Genomic DNA, 13303 nt, shown 5'->3' with positions numbered 1-13303 from the left:
ATTCCCTTGCCTCCCAAGCCCACTCCCTCTTCCAGATCCTTGGGCTCACCTCCTCCTTCTGAGGATCCCGCCAGGTTGAACAATGCTCAGAAGCAGATGGCTGTTAAACAATTCATTGGGGGCATGTGATGCTGTGCCCATCCCAGGTGGCAAGGAGAGGCTATGGCCCTGCAAAGGGGCTCTCTTTCATCTAAAGAACAACTCCTCCTCTTCCTCCTCCTCCCACTCCTCCTCCCCCTTCTAGGTCCTCCTCTGTAGTACTACTGGAACATGTGCTCTACTTGGGAGGGAGGCAGCAGGCGAGTATGGCTTTTATTGGAAAGCAAACGTCAACAGTGTGCTGAGCTCTGCTGTATCTCTTCACACGTAGGAGAGGAGGAATGAGAGACAGACAGACAGACAGAGAGAGAGACAGAGAGAGAGAGAGAGAGAGAGAGAGAGAGAGAGAGAGAGAGAGAATGATTAACCCCTGTGTTCCAGCTCTGCTTCTCAGTGAAGCCAGAGAAACAATACACTTAACCAATGGAGTGCCGGCCCAAGGCATTACATCACCAGCAAGCCCCCTCATTGGCTAATAATTCCTAAAAGGCAAAATCCTATCTCCAGATGCTTAACCCCTTCCTAGTTAGCAAATAAAAAAGGATTTGGTTTATACCAGTGTTTCCCAAACTCATTTTCATCTAATTCCTTCAAAGAGCTTTCTAAACATGTAGTTTATAGTGCTATGCCTCAGATTATTCAAACCACAACCTTCAGGGGTGTGTGTGGCTGTCTATTTTAACAATATAAAGAGCAGGAACCAAGAGCACTTAGAAGCCTTCCTTACTAAGGGAAGTGACATTTTTCTGAGTATATATAACATACCCAACACTTACAGCCTCTTCCCACTCAAATCCTACCCTAGGCAGTAGACAACATTTGTCCTCTTTCACAAGCAAGCTTCAGTTAGGCCTTTTGGTCTGCCATTCCAGCTACTCAGGAGACTGAGGCAGGAGGATCACAAGTTCAAGGCTGACTTGAGCTACAGAGTAAGTCAAGAGCAACCTCAGCAGCAGGGTGAGGTTGTGTTTCTCGAGGGCTACAGATGGGCTCCCCAGTAGGGCACCAGCCTACCCTGCACAAGACTCTGGGTTCAGGCACCTGCACTGGACAAAAGAGATCCTATGTCACTTGCCCAAGAGCTGGGGCTCACTATGAAGGCCAGGCTGTGGGTACACTGCGAATTTCCCACTTTTTTGATATCAGGTTTCACTGTATAATTTTGGCTGTTCTAGAAGTTGCTATTTAGACCAGGCTGGCCTTGAACTGACAGAGCTCCACCTGCCTCTAGCTTGAGTGTAGGAATTAAAGGCCTGCACCATGATGCCCAGCATGGGGTTCCCACTTAAAGTCAAACCAGGCCATTTGATTTGCATTTTGCATTTGTCTTGCATGCTCTGTTAGATTACAGAAAATATTAATACAGTTGATAAGCCTGAAAAGAACTGAGAACTGGAGAGAAAAGTGACTTCTCAGAAAGGTATATTAAGAAGCACCCAGCAATTCTGGAAATCACTGTCTCAAGTTCATTCTGTCTGCTTCTACTGCAAATCTCAGACTCACCATCATGTTCTCCAGGAGGCTCCCTCCTGCTTCCAAACCTGGGAGAGATGCCCTTGCTGTGTGCTTCTCAGGTCCCTGCATCTGGGAGTTGCGCTTGCTTGTTTAAGCTCAATGAGATGAAAGCTGTGTCTACCTTTCCCTCCCACATATGCCCACAACAGCGCCTGCCATATGTGAATACTCAGTCATGGCTGACAGGAGAACAGGGCCAGCAGAGGAGGCTTGTGTTGGAGTTCTAAATGGCATCGTTGTGTTGAAATGAGAAAGGCAGAGGAATGAGAAGCCTGAGACCCACATGAGTTAACAGTCCAATCTTGGGCATATTGATTGAGGTGGGAGGCATATTTTTGGTTTCTTTGTCTAAAGAAGTTCCTTATAGGGTTCCTTCTTTATAGCGTAGCCATGGGCATCCCACTAAATAATGGCCCACATCCTTTGTCACTAGAACTCATCTGCTTTATAATCTGAAAGCTGGCACCTGCTCTTTAATGCCAGCCCTAACTCACCTGCTAGACTCTGACCCACATCAAATGCATGCTCTTCATGGATATATGATGTATTTGGTAGTTCAGCCCCACACAGTCTCTCCACTGTCAAAATGCCCATGCCACCTACCGCATCTTTTTACAAACTGAAGTGAATTTTATACAGTGCAAAGTTAAGCACTTTAAAGTGCATGGTTGAGGGGCATTTAGCACCTTCACACTGTAGACATCCACTACCCCTATCTAGCCCTAAGGTCTCACCATTGCTCCAAAGGCAACCATTTAGCCAATTCTGTTGTCAGACTCCATCCCTGCTTCTCCTCAGCCTGTGACAAATGCTCATTCCTTCCTGTATCTGTGGATTTACAGATATGGATCATGGCACAGGGCAGCACTTGACTTCTTACGCCCACAGGCTCTGTGTGTGAGTATCTGTTTGTACACTCACCCACTAGTACACGTACAGAGGCCATAGGTCGATGGCAGGATGTCTTTCTCTATTACTCCCCCACCTTATTTTTTGAGACAGGCCCCCTTTGAGCCTGGAGTTCACAGCTTCTGATAGGCTGCCTAGCCAGCAAGCTCCAGGTCTCTACCTGCTAGTGCTGGGTTACAGGTGCATGACATCACACTCAGCCATGTCTAGCCAGCAAGCTCCAGGTCTCTACCTGCTAGTGCTGGGTTACAGGTCAGGCCACCACACTCAGCTGTTTTACATGGGTGTAGAAGATCTGAACTCAGCTCTTCATGTTTGTACAGCGAGTACTTCACCCACTAAGCTATTTTCACAGTCTTGTGTCTTCCTTCATTTGTTTATATTTTGTAATGTTTACAAGGTCCATTTATAGTGCAACATTATTATTAGCACTTCAGTTATTCTATGACTAATAATTCATCGTGTGCATATGGTACATTTTGCTCATCCACTCAGCCCATGACAGACACTTTTCATCCATCCAATCCTAAACCATAATAAGCCTGTCAGTCATCTCTGACCCTTCACTTTTCTGTACATCTCTAAACTAGTGCAACAGCAAATCCTACCCATTCTGGGCCCAAAATAGAGTTCAAATCTTTCTGCTCTTTCCCTGTGCTTACACAAGACACCCATATCTCACTCACCTAACTTCAAGTTGGTATCAATACTTCATTATCGTCTCTAGTTGTAGCTCTGGGGATACTTTTTTTTTTTTTTTTTGGTTTTTCGAGACAGGGTTTCTCTGTAGCTTTGGAGCCTGTCCTGGAACTAGCTCTTGTAGACCAGGCTGGTCTCGAACTCACAGAGATCCGCCTGCCTCTGCCTCCCGAGCGCTGGGATTAAAGGCGTGCGCCACAGCCGCCCGGCTCTGGGGATACTTTTAAAACCTAAGCTAGATCATCTATTCATTTAACTATAGTAGCTGGGCCCTGTTATATATAGAATTTGCCTCCCGGAGGCAAGGCAAAACCAAAAACAAAACAAAACAAAAAAAAACCCTCAAACAACAACATCATCAAAACCAACCCCCCCCCCAAACAAAAACAAACACATATCATTATATCGGGTCATTCCTTAGGTTAAAATCACTCACTGACTCCACTGCAGTTCGGGTAAACTCTGAGCTCAGCGTGCCTCTAAGGCTTAGCAACTTCAAATGCATCTCAAGTGGCTTGAAGTAACCCTTGAGTTATGCTTCTGCTACAGTGCACTGCATTCCTCCACTTCATGGTCCATAGGCAAGCTATTCCTTCTGCTTCTTGATCTTAGCACTTCTGAGTACCAGGTATCACCATAAACATCACACACACACACACACACACACACAGAGAGAGAGAGAGAGAGAGAGAGAGAGAGAGAGAGAGAGAGAGAGAGATCTTACACACACACACACACACACAGAGAGAGAGAGAGAGAGAGAGAGAGAGAGAGAGAGAGAGAGAGATCTTCCTTAATGACTCTGTGACGCAAGTCCATCATTCATTTTATTCTTCAGGAAATATGTGCTGGGATTATGGGCATAGCTCAGTGGTGGGGGAGGGGCTAGCATGGATGAATCTCTGGGTTTAGTCTCCATACCCCAACTATCCACACATACCTGTAATGAAGAGATCTATGCTTAACGCTGCTGGGCCCTGGGATAAGATATCTTTCTTTTCCATGGAACTGTGGTGTAGTGAGGAAGACCAACATAGGGAAGAGAATGAAATTTAAAAGTGCTATTAAGGGAGAGGAAAGGTATCTGCTTCACAAAGTATAGTCTTTCCAAGGAGGCCACATTGAACTGCAAGGCACAAAGAATCACTCAGCCAGAGAGTCCGTTTTTCCTCTCTCATATCCTGACTCTACAAAGCAGTGGTCCAGCTTTCAATATTTTCTTTCGAAGGATTGAAGTATACAATGCCCATCATCCTCTCTCCCTTAACAGACACAGCTGTACCTCCCTGCCTGGGACAGCCCCTACCATGTGGAAGGCTCTCTAAACAGGCTGATTGGATTAATAAGTGGTTGAATCAATGAGTGAGTCATCAATGAAAGCATTTCCCGAAGTTTAACAAGTGACATGCTGTGACGGATGCTGTCACTGTTATCTTAATGGGGACTCTATTAGGCTTGAGAAAGACTGGGATGACTGTAAACTGAGAAGAAAAGTGCATAACTCTGTGTATTGCAGGGCAGCTAGGAGAGGATACACACACACAGAGCAAGCACTCAGCAGGAGCCCACAGTCACTGGGGACACTAGTGGAGGTGTCTCACGGTAAGAGCTGAAGGCCCGAGAAACCAGCACCAAATGACCTCCACGTGTAAGGCTGGTCTAAACCATCCTCATCTTTCCCCAAATCCACCCGGTGACACATAGAACCGATGTTGTAGGAAAAGTCTCAGGCTGTCCCAAGACCAAGAAGCTTGCTACCACCTAATTTCCAGCAGCCACGGGTGTTGATTGCTCATAGATCACATTTAAGCCCCTATTTAGAAACTGCTGGGCTAAAGGAACAACTGAAGTTGCGCCCCTTCTTGGGAGCATTCTGCACACACTGGCTGGCTAGTCAAAAGCATCCGTGGATGGATGGCTTGAGCCCCCTTTTTCTCCATCCAGAGCCTGGTCCTATCACCCCAACAACTTCTCAAGGACCCAAGGACCCTGCTACACAGAACTCTTAATATCTGTTCCATGTCCACTCCTGTTTCTGTGACAAAATCACAAGGCAACTCAAGGAAGAAAGGATTTATTTTGGTTCATAAGTCCAGGCTGCAGCCCATTTAGGGAGTACATCAAGGCAGCAGGAGCTCGAGGGAGCTAATCAAGCCATAGGCAAAGTCAGAGAAAGAATAAATGCATGCCTACTGTTCAGTTCACTATCTCCACACTTACACAGTCCAGGACTGGATCCCAAAGAAGAGCACTGCCCACCGTGGACTGAGTCCTCCCATCAACCAACATACATGCTCACAGGCCAATCAGATCGAGACAATCAATCCCTCACCGAGACTTTCCTTCCAGGTAATTCTAGGTTGTGGCAAATTAACAATTAAAAGTAGCATAGCACCTTTGACTGTTCAACCAAGGAATCTTGCCTGACAACTAGGCACAATGATGTTCTCTCTCTCTCTCTCTCTCTCTCTCTCTCTCTCTCTCTCACACACACACACACACACACACACACGGTGGGGGGGGGAGGAAGAGAAAACAGAGAGAGAGGAGAGGGAGGGAGAAACACACACACACACGGTGTGGGAGACTTGTCTGTATTCTGTCAATCATGTTTTAAATAAATGCTGATTGGCCAGGTAGGAAGTATAGGCGGGTCAACCATATAGAGGAAGTAGAGGAGGGGCAATAAGAATAGAAGATTTCTGGGAAGCAGGAAACTCCCTCTGCAGTCCATCCAAGACCACCAAAGAAGCAAGATGTGATCTGCCCTGCTAAGAAAGGTACAAGCCATGTGGCTAACATAGATAAGAATAATGGGTTGATATAAGTTACAAGAGATAATAAGAAGCCTGAGCTAATGGGCCAATCAATTTATAACTTATGTAGACCTGTGTGTGATTTTCTTTGGGACTTGCTGGCTGTGGGGTATTGGGCGGGACAGAAACCCCAAAAAGCAGGCCCTTCATGTTACAGAATGGCACCCACATGGATAACTGCATCCACATAAAACCTGAGAGAGCTTGGGAAGTAATTCTGGGCAGAAAAGAATAAAGCATGGCTTCTTGGTACCAGCAATCTCTTGGGTCTGCTCTGCTTGCTAGAGGCAAGCATTCTCATTTAAGAGAGGCTTCCTGACTCAGCTTTAGCTGAAAAACCCTGCAGCTCTTTAAGAGGTCCGGCCATAGCCGGGTGGTGGTGGCGCACGCCTTTAATCCCAGCACTCGGGAGGCAGAGGCAGGCGGATCTCTGAAGTTTGAGACCAGCCTGGTCTACAAGAGCTAGTTCCAGGACAGGCTCCAAAGCTACAGAGAAACCCTGTCTCGAAAAACAAAAAAAAAAAAAAAAAAAAAAAGAGGTCCGGCCATGAAACACTTAAACGCTGTTGATGAAAAGCTGACCGCATGCTTCTCGGTTTTCAGCCGTAGCAGGAAAAAAAGCTGTGCCATTTTAAAATGTCGGCTTTCTGGTCCGTCCTGCCAGTGCAAACTCTGACTCTTCGAGGCAGGAGGTCAGCTACATAGAGAGCATTTGTCTGCTGCAGTTTGCTTGCTGACAAGGACCTTAAAAACGCCATAGAGTTGTGGCAATAAACATGGCTACAGTCGGTACCTCCACCACGAGACTGAAATCACAAAAAGCCAAGGAATGGGCAGAATCCAGACTTCAAAGCCATAGCTTTGACACATAGAACCGATGTTGTAGGAAAAGTCTCAGGCTGTCCCAAGACCAAGAAGCTTGCTACCACCTAATTTCCAGTAGCCACGGGTGTTGATTGCTCATAGATCACATTTAAGCCCCTTAAATGTTACTTGGTAAATTAAAAACTTGTGTAGTCAAAGAGAGAGAGAGAGAGAGAAAGAGAGATTCAAAGAAACCCTCTAAATGGTTTACAGTTTGTTAAAAATATATACAGCCTTAAAAAAGGGTTAAAGTCCTTAAAAATAAAGAAAGAAAGACAGTACTTTGGGTGTGGTGGTATACACCTTTAATCCAAACACTTGGAGGCAGAGTTAGATTGACCTCTGTGACTTCAAGATATGGTAGCACATGCCTTTAATCCCAATGCCTGGGAGGCAGGGACAGACAGATCTCTGTTAGTGAGTTAAAGGACAGTCTACAGAGTTATTCCAGGACAAAGATATACAGAGAACCTGTCTCAAAAAGTAAAAGTAAAAATAAAAGAAATAGAGGTTAAAATAAAGCTGCATAAAGATGGAAAATACACAGAGAATTTAGATACTGTATGTTGTCATGCTCTCTTTGAATTGTTTGAATGCTGAGGAAGGAGCAACAGCTGCTAAAAGATATTTGCTTATAGATGCTACTGAATTAATCCAAGATATATATTTTAAAAATACCGTGACTTCAAAATTGAAAGGTATGTTACTTTGGAGAGGAGATTTTTGCTTTTGTTTCCACAGAACATGAGAGGCTGTAGATTCATTCTGAGTTAAGAAAAATCCAGTCTAATCAAGGAAGACCATCTGAGAAATCTCCAGCAGGAACAGTTGGCCCAGATGTCTGAGTTCTTCATCCAGAACAGGTTCAAGATGCTCCCTGAGATGATCAAGACTCACAGGATACTCCAGTCAGGACTTGATTATAACTCTAAATTTTCTTTAGGTCCCCATAAGATTATCAGTGCCCCCAGCGAGCTGGAAGTAGCCTGGAATACTATGCCCACATTCCCCCCCCCAAAAAAAAATGGACTATGGATATTTTCCTGAGCTAATGGGCCGATCAGTTTATAACCTTTGTAGACCTGTGTGTGATTTTCTTTGGGACTTGCCGGCTGTGGGGTGTAGGGCGGGACAGAAACCCCAACAAGTAGGCCCTTCATGTTACACACACACACACACACACACACACACACAGAGAGAGAGAGAGAGAGAGAGAGAGAGACAGAGAGAGAGAGACAGAGACAGAGACAGAGAGAGACAGAGACAGACAGAGAGACAGTTCACAAGGCTGATAATGTCTTCAAGGCAAACAGATGAAGTCCCCTTCTGGTCTCACTTCCCCCTGAGCCTTTGTTGTTGCTGCTATACCAGTCTCTTTATATGGCTTTGCCTCCACACCAACTTCTGGGACTTGGGAGATAGAAAGGAGAAAGGCAAGCTCAAGTAAGGCAGAAGTCTGCACATAGGGCCAAGAGGTCAGAGAGCACAGGTACTCTGTGTAAGCCCCAAGGGCAATCCCTAATGACAAGATATAGGTCTTAGCCTCCTAAAATGATATACAATGACAAGCAAGTTCAGAAGTAAGCATCACATGGCAGCACCTCCCTGCCTGAATCCATGCCCAGAAGCCAGGGGTGCAGGGCTCTTGGTTAGTCAGCCTTAAGGGGCTAGAGTCTTTGTAGCCAAGTTGCCTGAAAACCAGCTTTACAACTTACCAGCTTGTGAATCCTAGCCTCCGCCACTGCCCACCCAGCCTCCTTCATCAGGGGACAAACTTGTTCCACCTGGCAGTTTATTTCCCACCCACAAGTCCTGGACATATTGAGTAGTCTGCTGTTTGATTAGTTTATGTTCTAACTCCTTCGCTTCTTTCATCAGCAGTGAGAAAATCCACCTGAAATTTGTGCGGTCCCTGCCACCCCCGCCTATACAGTTTTCAGGCTGGCAAATTCCAGTCTCTCCAAGTCTGTACTGAAGAGCAATCTCCCAACCTTCCTGGGCGCATCACAATCCACCCATCTCGTGCCTCTTGCACGACATCACATTGTAACCCCTCCTCTCGTTCCTGTGAGCCCCCCCTCCCCCCCCATGAACTCACGAGACTCCCTTTCAGGCAGCTAGAGCTGAGCACAATGTTTGGCACTCAGCCAAGTAAGTCGTGAATAAATAACCGGGACGCTCTATCAGTATTAGTCTCTGTTCCTAGCCTGGCCAAGGGAAACCCTCCTAGGTTTCTCCCTATGCCCCAAGATAGCTGGAAATAGATTGCGGGACAGATCTGAGCCCCAGACCCCAGGCAACAGGTCGTGAGGGATCTGCAGACGTAAGGCAGGTGCTGGAATCCAGTGCTGAGCACTGGCACCTGCAGCGGTTCTCAGCTTCCCGGAGCAAGCTCTTCCCGGCAGACGTTTGGATGTTGTGTGGAAACCTCAGAAGCCATAGCCTTGCGAGCCCCCGGCGGAGGTTGGGGGTGAGGGTGGGTGGGGGGTACTGGAGCTAGGGCCCGGCAGCAGCAGCCTGGAAAGACCGGGTGACGCTCCGGGCCCACGGCTCACCCACAACCCACCAACACGGGGAGGGAGCTTATGGGGACACAGCACCACGCGAGGACGCGCCACCAGTTCGGACTTGGGGTGGGTGCTCCCTATGGCCAGAAATCTTACAAAGTCGACTTTGCTGTATCTTACCTTGCCAGCTACGGTGGCCCGTGGGTATCTCGGGCCGGCGCCGCCAGTTAGAAGATCCGTGGACGCGCTGCAGCTGGGACGCTCTGCCTCTGCCCCGCGTAGTGCGCGAGCGCCTCCGCCGGGCGGCCTGGCTTCCCCGCGCCGCGGAGCCCATTGGCTGGGGCAACAAGACTCCGCACCCAGTCCCGCCCCTCCTGCCGCTCCTTGCCCCCTCCCCACAGGCTATTCCTCCACAGCCAGGTAGGGAAAGTTGCTGCAACAAGCAAGCAGTACTCTAGCTGGCCTCAAGTGGCCAAATGAAGTGATCTTTCTTCATCCCAGGAGTGGAGAGATGTCCCTCAGGGAGAGCGAATAGTGCAGTTCAGTATCCTAGGTAGCCAGCTTTGAGAAAGTCACCTAGACTCCCTGGGCCTTAGGAGGAGCTGCTGAGAGGCCAGGCAGCCACTTGTCAGCAAATGTTACAGAATCACAAGCACAAGAAGCAGCAGGGAGCTAGGCTCTTACTCTGGCATGGGTCTGGCACGGGGAAATTGGTCATATACAAGTACACAAACAAAAGACAATGTCAGCTTGCTGTAAGCTGAGAGGGTGTGTAGTAAGAACATAAAAGGGATGCATATGCCAGGATGGTCTATGGAGGCATAGATGTGAATTAAGACTGTAGGGTTAAAAGTAATCCCAGACAGAAAAAGAAGGCAACCAGGGAAATCTCAACCCTCCAAATTGGCACAGACTAGGAGGGCATTTGGCAGGTTCATGTTTCCTGTGTCATTTCTATGCCCAGTTTCCTTTAGAAGGTCAAAGCAGAACACCCACCCCCAAGACTCACCTGCAATATTTTGTTTGCTTTTAGAGACAGGGTCTCATCACATGGCTCTGGCAGGCCTGGAACTTGCTGTGTAGACCAGGCTGGCCTCCAACTCACAGAGATCTACCCGCCCCTGTCTCCTGAGTGCAGTTTAAAGGTGTGTGTCATCACACCCAGCTCTAACTGTAATGTCTAGATCTATAACTTAGTTATTTTTTTTTAAAAAAAGATTACTGGTGCTCAAAATGCACAGGAAAAATGCTTTGGAAAATTATAAGGAGAATTCTTGTCTGGATAGGTAAATTTAAAGAACCTTACATTTCTAAGGTAACAAGGAAATAGGGTAGAGGTTTAGATGAGAAGCTAGGCAGATTACTGCACAAATATTCACATTTTATTGCAATATAAATAAAAGGTGAAAATTAGATGCAGGAGAACATGATGATTTTCACTAAAAATTCAATGTATAGTAGCCAGTATTTGGTATATATCAACAGGGTTTTACATTAAAGATATTCTCCCATAATGCATTGGAAGTCAGTGGCACCTAGCATTATTTATTTTTATGTCCTGAGCTCAAATAATGAAAAGGGCCTGGAAATGGTAGACACCCTCAGAAGAGGCAATCCCTCACCTGAGATCGTGTTTAAATTTGGAGAAACAGCATATGATCTGGGTTTTGTCTTAGAGGGCGTACAAGGACTGGGGAGGTAGAAGATGCTAAGTTATTAAATAATACTTCCCAACTTTCGTCAGCAGCAAAATGAGCAGTAGCTAAAAGATTGCTTTCTAGAAAAATGCCTGTTATTTTTACTTACACATATTTAAATTTTTTTTATTTTCAGATATGTGTATCTGTGTCTGGGTTTGTGCACATGAGTATATATGCCTTTAGAAAGAGGCCAGAGGCAGGGGGTTTCATGGGGCTGGAGTTACAGGCTGGTGTAAGTCACTTCACTTGGGTGCTGAGAACTGAATTCAGGTCCTCTGCAAGAGCAGTATCCTCTCTTAACCACTGAGCCATCTCTCCAGCCCCTCTACCCCCACATCTTGAGGGGAGGATTAATTTTCGCTCTGTGAAAGCTGGCAGTTCCTCAGGCCAGAACCCTTGGCAGATTGTTTCACCTACAATCCTGGGAGCAGAATGCTAGTTCACTCTACCGGATGCTCATCCCGGAGACCTTATCTCCCCAGAAAAAGTGACATAAAGCCCAGAAACTGGACAGGACACTGCTCAGGGTGACGGTGACCACACCTACAGAGAATGGACTGTATTGGCCGTAAGCCATAGTGAGCAGCCTCAGTGCTCCCTGGATTTCGGCCTGTTTCTCAAGTTTCATCCATATGGATACCTCTGCACCTCACCCTACCGTTTTTCCTTTGTAACTCTCCATCTCTGCTACCCAGTCATTTCTGTTGCTTTGAACCAAGACCCTGATGGATTCAGCGAGGAGAGATTGCCTCGCACAATAGGAAAGGAACAGTTTAGCACAGGCATCTGCATACAAGCAGATGTCTACGTAGTGACAGGTGTACACATTCCTTCATTACTCCACAAGAAATCACACCCCATAATGTGGTGGTAGTAGGAGCATTTGAAAATGATATTTACATTTGCAAAAAACCAAGATACACTATTCTTAGCATGTCTAAAAAAGAAGTGAGCAAGTTCTTATAATACTAAGCTATCCTAGAAATAAGCTCTCTCCTGTAAAGTTTATAGCTTGCAAGTATTTCACATTTCATATGCACAGATTGTAATTGACAGAGTTGTGGTTGGATCCCGGGTCTTAACTCAGAACAGTTCTGGGTTTACTGAGCTGTAGCTTGGCTCTGCTTGTCAGCAAGGGTAGAATTGTCCTATTGTCTATGCATGGAAATATTTTTAAGGTGATTGGTAAGTTTTGTTTTTCAATATTTCTTTCTAACCACTTGAAATGATGCTTAAGATACAAATGATTCAAGATGAATTATGGGACAGGTAGATTACTCAGTGGGTAGAGCATTTGCTGTGTCAGCATGAGTACCCAAATTTGCATCCTCAGAACTCATATAAAAAGTCAGGTTTGGTAGGACACCTGTAATCCCAGTGCTCCTAAGGGAAGGTGAGGGGTAAAGACAGGATTCCCAGAAACTAGCCTGCTATGAGGACCAGCAAACAAAGGGACCATGTTCAAACAGGGTGGGAGGCAAAGATGGACCAGGGTATCCTCTGGACTCCACATGTATCCCACAATACACACATGTAAGTGTGTGGCCCCACACAGCCACACAAGATTAAACAGAGACAAATTGCTAGGCTTGGAAAACAATGAGGTTGGGAACAATCATGATCATGATTCGGAGGGATAAAAGTTGCTTTAGCATTGGAGTCTCAGGGGCTCTGGAGTCTATTCAAAGAGGATCAATGGTACAAGAACGTTTCAATCCCATCTACTCCAATACATCTTTACCTGGAGAGGTGGTTGGACTTCATTTCACCTCTGACCCCTGGTAAAAAGAGGAGAGAGAAAAGAATTGCATGGACTGGATGTTTCTTTTCTTGAATTTCAGAGTCAAGTCTTAGTGATGCCCGAGTCTAGGGATGAGGCAGATTCTGAGCTGAAGACGTTGGGAGGCTTTCTGCTAACTTGTGTGTATTGTGGAGTATTTCTGCTGACATTGCAAAGAACTGCCATGACAACCAGTAAAATAAGTTTCCCAGTTCTTGCCGTCTCCCTCAAAGGAGGCAGATGCCAGTGGGTGTTCCTCTGTCATTAGGATGTACAGAAGTTTCAGCTGATCATGTTACTCTCAAGGTCCAATAAACCTATCAGGTTAAAAAGCAAGATACGTGGATTCCTCAGCTTTCACGGAAGCCAATCAGCTGGAAGGGGGCCAGGATATCAGCAGGTACACATTGTATC

The sequence above is a fragment of the Arvicola amphibius genome, chromosome 17 (genome assembly GCF_903992535.2).
Source record: "Arvicola amphibius chromosome 17, mArvAmp1.2, whole genome shotgun sequence".
NCBI lineage: Eukaryota > Metazoa > Chordata > Mammalia > Rodentia > Cricetidae > Arvicola > Arvicola amphibius.
This window is presented reverse-complemented; position numbering follows the sequence as displayed.